Source organism: Lepidochelys olivacea (genome assembly GCF_965140295.1).
Source record: "Lepidochelys olivacea isolate rLepOli2 genome assembly, chromosome: 9".
In the NCBI taxonomy this organism is placed as follows: Eukaryota; Metazoa; Chordata; order Testudines; family Cheloniidae; genus Lepidochelys; species Lepidochelys olivacea.
Genome location: NC_140419.1, coordinates 24,471,737 through 24,480,621, shown reverse-complemented (window position 1 = coordinate 24,480,621; position 8,885 = coordinate 24,471,737).

Genomic DNA, 8,885 nt, shown 5'->3' with positions numbered 1-8,885 from the left:
AAAATCTGGATCCAGACTTCAAATACTCCAAAGTTTGGACATATTTGGGTCTGGAATTTTGATTATAAAAGTAGAGGCCATTTGAGACATTAATATCCAGATCTAGGTTCAGAATTCTAATAACCCTCAAATTTAGTGATGTTCAGGTAATGTCTATTCTGTGTATGTATAGCTTGGTTTACCTCTGCCTTCCACCAGTTTTATGTGGATGTCACTAGACCCGTATAATGGAATAGTGAATCAGGGCCAGAGTTGGTAAAACATTTTGTAAATTTTCAGGAAGTAAGTCATCTTAGAAATGTAAGCAGTAATATTTCTATTTTATACTACTGCAGGATTTCTTTTGTTACTCATTTCAAGCTAAGTTGTGGAGGGAAAAAAGAAAGATTAGGGCCCTTTTTTTTTCCTGAAACCTTGAGAATGCATCAGTACAACACTACAAAACAATAGTCCAGAGTGCCAGATAAGCACAATTGGCCAGCATCTTCCTGAAAACACCTTAATGAAATTTCTGTCATGTCAAATTGCGTGAAGGACTTTAATGGATGTGGGAGGGAATCTTACAACAAATACCCTGATGGAATTTAGTTCCTTATTTCCTTTCCCATGAACACAACATTTGCTTAATCGGACTAGATAGCCCTATTCATTCTTACAGTTGTGGAGTCTGTGCACAAACTAGTCACCTTTCCATTTGGTCTGTGGGTGTGATCTTTGTTGTCACTGCAAAAACTCCTATTGACTTTAATGGTTATTGGATCAGAGTCTTTTTTACATTAATAAATCTGCCCTGTAAAAACATTCAGTATGTGTAACAGAGGCTAGAAATGAAAATCATGAAAGCTTTTTACAACACTATGTGGCCTTTATCTTTTCTAATTCACAAAAATGAACAATTATTGAGAGCAATATAGTAATTAGATGACAAACGTTTTTTGTATTTAAAAGCACACTGTGCATTGTAGCATGGCTTTCAGGCTCATTTATCGCATCAGTTGAATACTACAAGACATCCACCACTTGAAGCAGTCAAATGAACAATACTATTGGCAATCTGGTTGCATAATGGTGACCAGCTGCACCTACTAAACATTCCTGCTTGGTTTTCATCATTTCAGATTCCCAATATAAGCTCTAAAATGTTGACGCCCAAATATGGGCTGAGCCCTTTAGTGAACTTCACTTAACCTTTCATAAGCACACCCAGTCACATCTGATCCCATCCGCATCGGTCGTGAGCCAGAAAAGGAAGGCTCCGTCCTTCTACCACACACTCTAATGAAGGATTTATAGGGTTTCCTTGTAAAAGATCTATTATAAGGGGGCAAGCCAATTTTTTATTTTCTACTTAGTTTCCGAAACCTTTTTGCAATAGTCAGACATAGCGATCTGTCACAAAATAATATTTGTGACTTGATAAAATGTATTGAAAGTAAAAATGCAGAAGGTAGACTCAGAGACCACCGTTTCCTCCCTAAGCATTGTATATATCTGGTATACTTTGCTTAAAATGGCAGCCTTATGTGATCTTACAAAAGGCATCTGAACAGCTGGCCACAAGGAAAAGAAGTCTGAAGTAGGACAGTTGCTGTTCCGCTAATGAATTGTGGGTAACTGATCATGCTTCTGAAGAGTAAGACAACAGGGGAAACAGAAGTTCTTCTGTTATCTACAAACTGGGTACAGTGCATTCAAGTACAGTACAGTGTGACTTCTCCAAACCAGTATTTAATTCCTCCACACTGGAACGAGGAGTGATTAAGTTTCACAGTGTCTCACTCTCCAGCTCTCGACGTGCTGTGCTATCCAGAATAGCATAGAAGAGTTTCACAAGGCAGACTCCTATCCTGTGAGTGCTTAGCGGAGACCATCAAATTCACTTAATGTGGGACTGCAAAGTGTGCTTATACCAAGATCTACATGGCTTTTAAGAGGGATGAATTTAGGCATCAAGAGCGCACAGTGATAGACTTTACTTTCAGAAATCACAGTAGCTCTGTGTTTAAAAAAAAAAAAAAGGGGGGGGAGGACTTCTTTGAAAAGGGGAAAGTAAAAGCTATGCCAGCTGAACCCTTATCTGAACATACTTGCTTTTCCTACCCACACAGCGTAGACTTTTAGCTACGGGTTCATACACAATAACTAAAAATTAATTAAGATAATGTGAATAATCAGCAGATTATTAATCTGTATGTTCTAAAACAGGAGAAGAACTTTGTTCTCCCAGAACGAAGGACAATTCTGAACTGTCAATAACAAAAGAAGGATGTACCCACATTTAGCTGCCTGGATGAAGAGTTATGCATGGTCTACATGCTTATTTCAACAAAGTTTCTTGAAGCTCTATCAATGGCTGACTGTAATTTTTTAAGCAGCAACTGATCCAACCATGCTAGACCTTTGTCATTGGACTTGCCATATTGCAACAGGCTGATGGCCCAATTCATTTGATGCCCTTTGATTCTGCATCCGTGGTCTGTAGATGATGGCCAGTTTATTCTGTAGTCTGTATTTTAGATATTTCTATCATATCTTCTTTCCTTTTGTTCTCTTTAGAAATTCTTCTCTGTTATACCCCATAAAACCACAAACTTCAACTCCTTGACTACCCTGTTCTGTTACTAAACTTCATGTAACCTCGCTGGTAACAATGGGATTGCACAATGTAATTAAAGTAGAATATGGCTCATTATTTTTAATCTCCCTGTACAGCTGGCTTTTCTCTAGCCACTTTCACTGCTTTTCCCTGTACCCTTCTTTTTCTGCTACTGAATGTTCTCTCTCAGATGAGGGACCAAATTCATCCCTGAAATAAATAACAAGAGGGCTCAGCTCCGCTGCCATTATGTTAGATTTTAATTTAAATGACCAACGGTGAATGTAAAGCTGTAATCCAGGAATCTCCATTGGTTTACAAAGTGCATCTAATAACTATCAGTCTCTGTGCTATTCTTAATGCACCCTAACATCCTAGTCCCTTTCTGGCAGTCACTGGAAACTGGGCACATGGTTCGGTTGGCTGTCTACAAGGATATTGTGCCTGGCAAGATGGTGGGGGTGCATGGTCACACTATGGCTGCAGTACGAGATTTAATTCAAGCACAAATGACGACTTCCGTCAGGCCGAGTTCAAACCGCCATAGAAAGGTTGGATCAGCCAATATTCAAAATAAAGCACAGGTCCAAACTCTCTCAGCTCACAGCAATGGAGGAGGAAAGGGAAGAGACCAGGAATATGCCTTTTGGCTTCTTCATGCTCCCAGTACAGCTGCTAGGCTTGATTCACCCTTGGAGTGTGGAATGAATGCAGCATGGTACACCAGAGAGAAGACTGACCCTGATGAAGGCAGAAAGCAGAACCGTTGCTCTCATCCCCTGGGGGTGGAGCCAGGGAAGGGTAGCTTTAAACTCTAGCAGTGGATCCACAGAAGTCCGACAGGTAGGGGCTTCTCAGGAGGCCCTACTTTGTCCGGCCAACTCCAAACTTCTTGGCACCACAAAGGATTGAGGAGGCTCATGCCCTACTGAGCCGCTCCCACCCATCACTTAAATTCCAATGCTGAGTGCAAGCAGTCTGTGTTCTGCAACAGCAGCTGTATCATCGGGTAGCTGCTGGCAACTGGTCATAAGCCCCTGGGCAAACTCATGCCTGAAGTCCGTGTACTGACATCAGCAATTAATTTGGCCTGAGGAATCTTCTAAGTGATGGGGACAGAATGCTGACAAGCCACATTGCTGGCAGCCACTGGGGGATCTCTGGCTGTCTGAGCCAAGGTCCTTACTTCAGGCCTACTAGGCATCATGTAGAGTTCATCCACTCCTTCCCAGGTGCTTATATTTCCTCCTCAGTAATTGTTACAACAATTAGAACTCAGTGTGTGAGCTGTGCAGCTTATTCTTACAACACACATTCTCTTGCCCATGTCCCTATTGCATTTCATATGCTATTATATTGCTCAAGTACCTAGCTTTGTTAGACTCTTCTTGAACTCCTCCCAGATTTCTTCTCTCTTTAACAAATTGTGCCACCCTGCTGCTCATTTCATCATCCAAATCATTAATAAATATATATTGGACAACCCTGTTCTTAGCACGGATCGCTCTTTCCAGAAGGAGAATGGGCTATTTATCCTCCTTTTTGCTTCCTGTCTCTTAATCAGTATTTAATCTGTGACCAGATTTTTTTCTCTCACCCAACAGATAGTATGTTTCAGTCACTGGAAAGACTTTTTCTCTCTTCACAAGAATGCTAATAGGTTAGACAGGCAAAACTGAACTCACAAAAAACATAATGGATTGTTTTAACTGCTTTGTTATGCCTATTTGGTAGGCAGTGTTGTTTGCTGGTTAGAGCAGGCACTGGAAGCCAGACCCTGTGGTTTCTAGTCCTGACTCTCTAAATATAAGCCTTCTGATAGTGTTATGATTAGGATGTAAGTTAACTAGTGCAAACAAAGCTGAAGCCTTCTGCAGACCAATTTGATGAGAATCCTATCTACAGGATGCAAGATTCAGTGTGAAACTTCTGTGCATCTGCCCTGCCAGACCATCTGGGGGGATTCAGCTCCACAGAGGGGCAAGAACTTTGAGAACATGTCCAGAACTGGGTGGGGGGCATTGGCAGAGTGTTAGGGGAACAGAGCGTGGATGGAAAATTCCTGTTGAACAGGAGGAGGTGGAACCAGTGATGATAAAGAGGAAGACACCTTGATTTCCTCATGGGGTTCAAATTCTTATCACAGGCAGCATCAAGCAGTTCACACCCTGCACTGCACAGCTCTAGCACAAGAACATAGTAAACATGCCAGCATTCCAACCTGACCCTGGTAGGTTGGGGCCCTCACAACACAGGGGACCTCTGCAGCTGCAAGTTTGGCAGCTTGTCTGAACTGGCCTGAACGATGAAAACAAGCATCACCCATCACTGTGTATTACATATCATTTTTAAGTTTGTGTTGCAAATTTTGATGCTATTTCAACATATGGTAAATTTGGGGGGTTTCCCCCCCTTCCTTTGCATTTTAGTAATTTCTACCATGCTCTAAACTGAAACAGAGAACATCTTTCCCTGAATAAAGCAGGGGTAAGCAACAGGAAGTGAGTCTAGCCACAGCAAATCTGTACTTGTTTTGTGAGGGGAAGATGGGAAGAATGAATATTGCCCTGTGGCATCCATTTCCTGTCTAACGTTCTCCAAAAGGCAGCTGGAAGATGCCCAAGAACACAGATGTATGTACGTAGCATAGGCATCCCGCTTGCTGGGGTGGAAAGGAAGTCTGTGGACTTTCTTCCCATTTGTAAGGGGCCTGATTTACTTCTCCTCCTCCCTATCCTCTAAACAATGGAGAATTACCTGAATTCTCTTGCTATGGATTGCCTGACCTCCAGACCGATTCAAAGGTAACTGCTGAATTTCATGCACGAAAGGAGCCCAAGTGGCAAAACCTGGACTCTGAATCCGAAGAATGAGTAATAGCAATGAAGTGGGCCAGCAGCATGTGTGAGGCTACATCTGCAGTTGGAGCTAGAGGTGTGAGTCCCAGCTTGAGTAGACCTACTTGTGCTGGCTCTCATTGAACTAGCATGGGCAGTGGCAAACTGCAGCACTGACTAGCTGCCCCTAATACAAACCTGCCCACTCCTCATGGGTACCACGAGAGCTAGCATGTGTATGTCTACTCAAGCTGGGAATCACTGCCCCCCAGTTTTTGCAGTACACAGTAGCTGAGAGGGAGCCTAGATAGCCTTTAATGGAGTTTCCAGAGAAGGTACATAATTAATGGCACCTCTAAAGATGCTGGCAAACCTTGTGATCTTTGTCAGGACACCTTTAAACTCCTTGACCTTTTTGTAACTGTCGTGGATTTTAACTTCTTTCTTGTGAGAGTCTGAATTTCTTGCAGCATGCTAATGCAAGCTACATTGGGTCAAATTCACCTTTGGTGTATTTCCACGGAAGTCAATGGAGTTACTCCAGAGAAGAATTTATCCCATTAGCCTAAGTGAATTGAGTCCCACTCCAGTCCTGTGACAACAAAAATTAACCTACTTAAAGACTGACTTATCTAGGAACCAAATTTTGTCTTAGGTTAGGCACAAATGGCTTCTGTGGGAGTCATGCCTGAGTAAGAACTGGGATTTAACAAATAACTACTGGGTTGTATGGCCCTGCTGGTGCCAAGCACAGAGGCACAGCCTTCTGAAATGTGCTTGCACAACCTCAAAAGCTGGGTGTCCTTTTACATTCAATAAGATCAAAGCAAGTGCTGACTCTTCATTCCTGATTGTGTTTTAGATTAAATCTATTGGTTATAATATTTGAATAGGTAGCTTTTGAATTCTATTTTGTTAGTATGAAACGGCTCATAAATTGGGTTTCTAATGAAATACTGGCTAGGCCCCTCTAGATCAAAGTAGTATTTGGCTCCTTCCCAAACATTTCTCGTGTTCTTTTCATGGGGACACAAACAGGAAGCTCTCCTATTATAGCCTCTTTCACTATGTACAAAGGCACCCCTCTCCCTTGTGCACACATGAAGTATGTCATTCCATGCGAGGCACGTGCCAACTGGAGAAGGTGCATTTCCTAACCTAAAATGGAAACAAATTTTCCCAATCTGTTTTTACTAGAGCTGCTAGTTACAGGAAACTTAGTCAACAAACACTGTGCCTTTTACTGTTCACAAATTGTTTGCAGACTTTGATTTTGTGAATCTGATGGTTGTTTGAAATTCTTTGTTTGAATGCTTCATGTGAACAAATTTCAACCTATGAATTGCTTTGCTTCACTGTCTGAGTCTTCAGGCTGCTTTAGCCCAATGCAGGGGACAGGTCCTGTACAGAGCTTCTCCAGTATCAGGGGAGTGCAAAGGTGTAGCTATTACATGCCAAAATTTGGCCCTCTAACTGCTGCGGAAAGCAGGCTGGAAGGGACTGTGAAGGCTCCTTGTAAGTACAGAGGGTGAGGCCTAGACTAGTCTTCAGGTACAGGAAGATGGTCAGCGTATCTAGAGGGGAGTACTAGTTTGTGGATGAGAAGGTCATGATATTTGCACGGTGCCAAAGAGAAGGAAGAACATAAGGACTGCGCAGAGAAGAACCATAGTTATGATGCATTAGTTGCATTATGGTAGTATCTGGAGCCTCAAAAAGATCAGGGCCCCGTGGTGGTAGGCACTGTAAAAAAAATAAAAAGTGAGACAACCACTGCCCTAAGAAATTACAATCAAATTGAAGACCACCCATGACAAATGGGGAACATCCAGTGGAACTGGTGACGGATGAAGACTAGGCTAACAGCAATAGAAACACAAAGCCACTTGCATCAACTATATGCATAATCTGTAGATTTAAGTTCGTGAGTGAGAGAGAATCTCTAAGAGGCCATCTGCCTAGCTATTATCATTGGCCATCATGTTAGAGGTGGGACTTGAGATGGGATTGGAAGGACAGGGTAGTAGCAGTGGCTTTGCAAATTTATTTGGGGCAGACGTTCCTTGCTGAAAGGGCAGCATGGAAGAAGGCATCAAGGTTCCGTGCTCACTGCCAATGAGGAGAAACAGCATCCCCTGCCAAGACATCCAGCTCACCACCAGGGTGAGTCTGTGGTGTCAAAGAGGTCATTCTACTGTCCTTGGCATGTCTGTCCCTCCTGTGTTTCCCTGGGGTTGCTCTAATTTATGCTCAGGGCCTTGTCTGTCCTTGGATCGGCCCAAAATTTCAGAGGTGCAAAGGTGGCATGATTAATTAGAGTATTTAAGTCCCATTGGCTTCCACAGGAAGTTAAAATTAAGCATGTGCTTAAATGCTTTCCTCAGATAAGACACTAGTACTGTAAGTCTCTTACAAATATCCCAGACATCCCACCTTTCAGTTACAGGATGATTCGCATAACACATGAACCCGGGGTCACCCAATGAAATTAATAGGCACCATGTTTAAAACAAACCTAAGAAAATTATTCTTCACACAATGTACAGTTGACCTATGGAACTCATTGCCAGGGATGTTATGAAGGCCATAAGTATTACTGGCAAAGAGTCCTGTGGCACCTTATAGACTAACAGATGTATTGGAGCATAAGCTTTCATGGGTGAATACCCACTTCGTTGGATGCATAAGTATTACTGGGCTCAAAAAGAGAATTAGAGAATTTCATGGGGGATAGGTCCATAAATGGCTATAGGCCAAGATGGTCAGGGATGCAACCCCATGCTATGGGTGTCCCTAAAGCTCTGACTGCTAGAAGCTGGGAAAGGAGCCAAGGGGATGGATCACTCAATAAATTGCCCAATTCTGTTTACTCCCTCCAAAACATCTAGCACTTGTCACTGTTGGAAGACAGGATGTTGCTCAAGATGGACTCTTGGTCTGACCTGGTATGGCCATTCTTATGTCCTTTCCTTAGCTTTCCTTTTATTTTATTTTTAAAAATCCATGCACTGTTATGACATGAATATGGGACTGAGTTGATCTGGCACTCCTTCTCTCTGCCAAATATCTTGTGTTTTTTTTCAGGGATACAGTAAAGGTAGTTTCAGCTATTTCTCTAAGGATCTCAGTAAGTCCCAGCTGTTGAGCATGTGATCATTACCAGTTTGGACAAGTAAGTGGGTTTTCCATCTTCTGAGGTACGTCCTCTTTTTGACACACCTGGATGAGTCCAATTAGCGTTAATGGGAATTGCATGCACACACCCAGTGGAGAATACACTGCAGAACCTTGTGAACTCTCTCAGGCTGCTAGACCAATTCTAGGTTACCAAATTTTGGGGATAAGCACATAAACACAAGGAAAAAACAACCGTGGATACTGTCACACAAAATCTGCTTTGTTAATTTACTGTGACAAGGCTGTTGTAAGGGTGAATTGGTGTGTTCATGTCA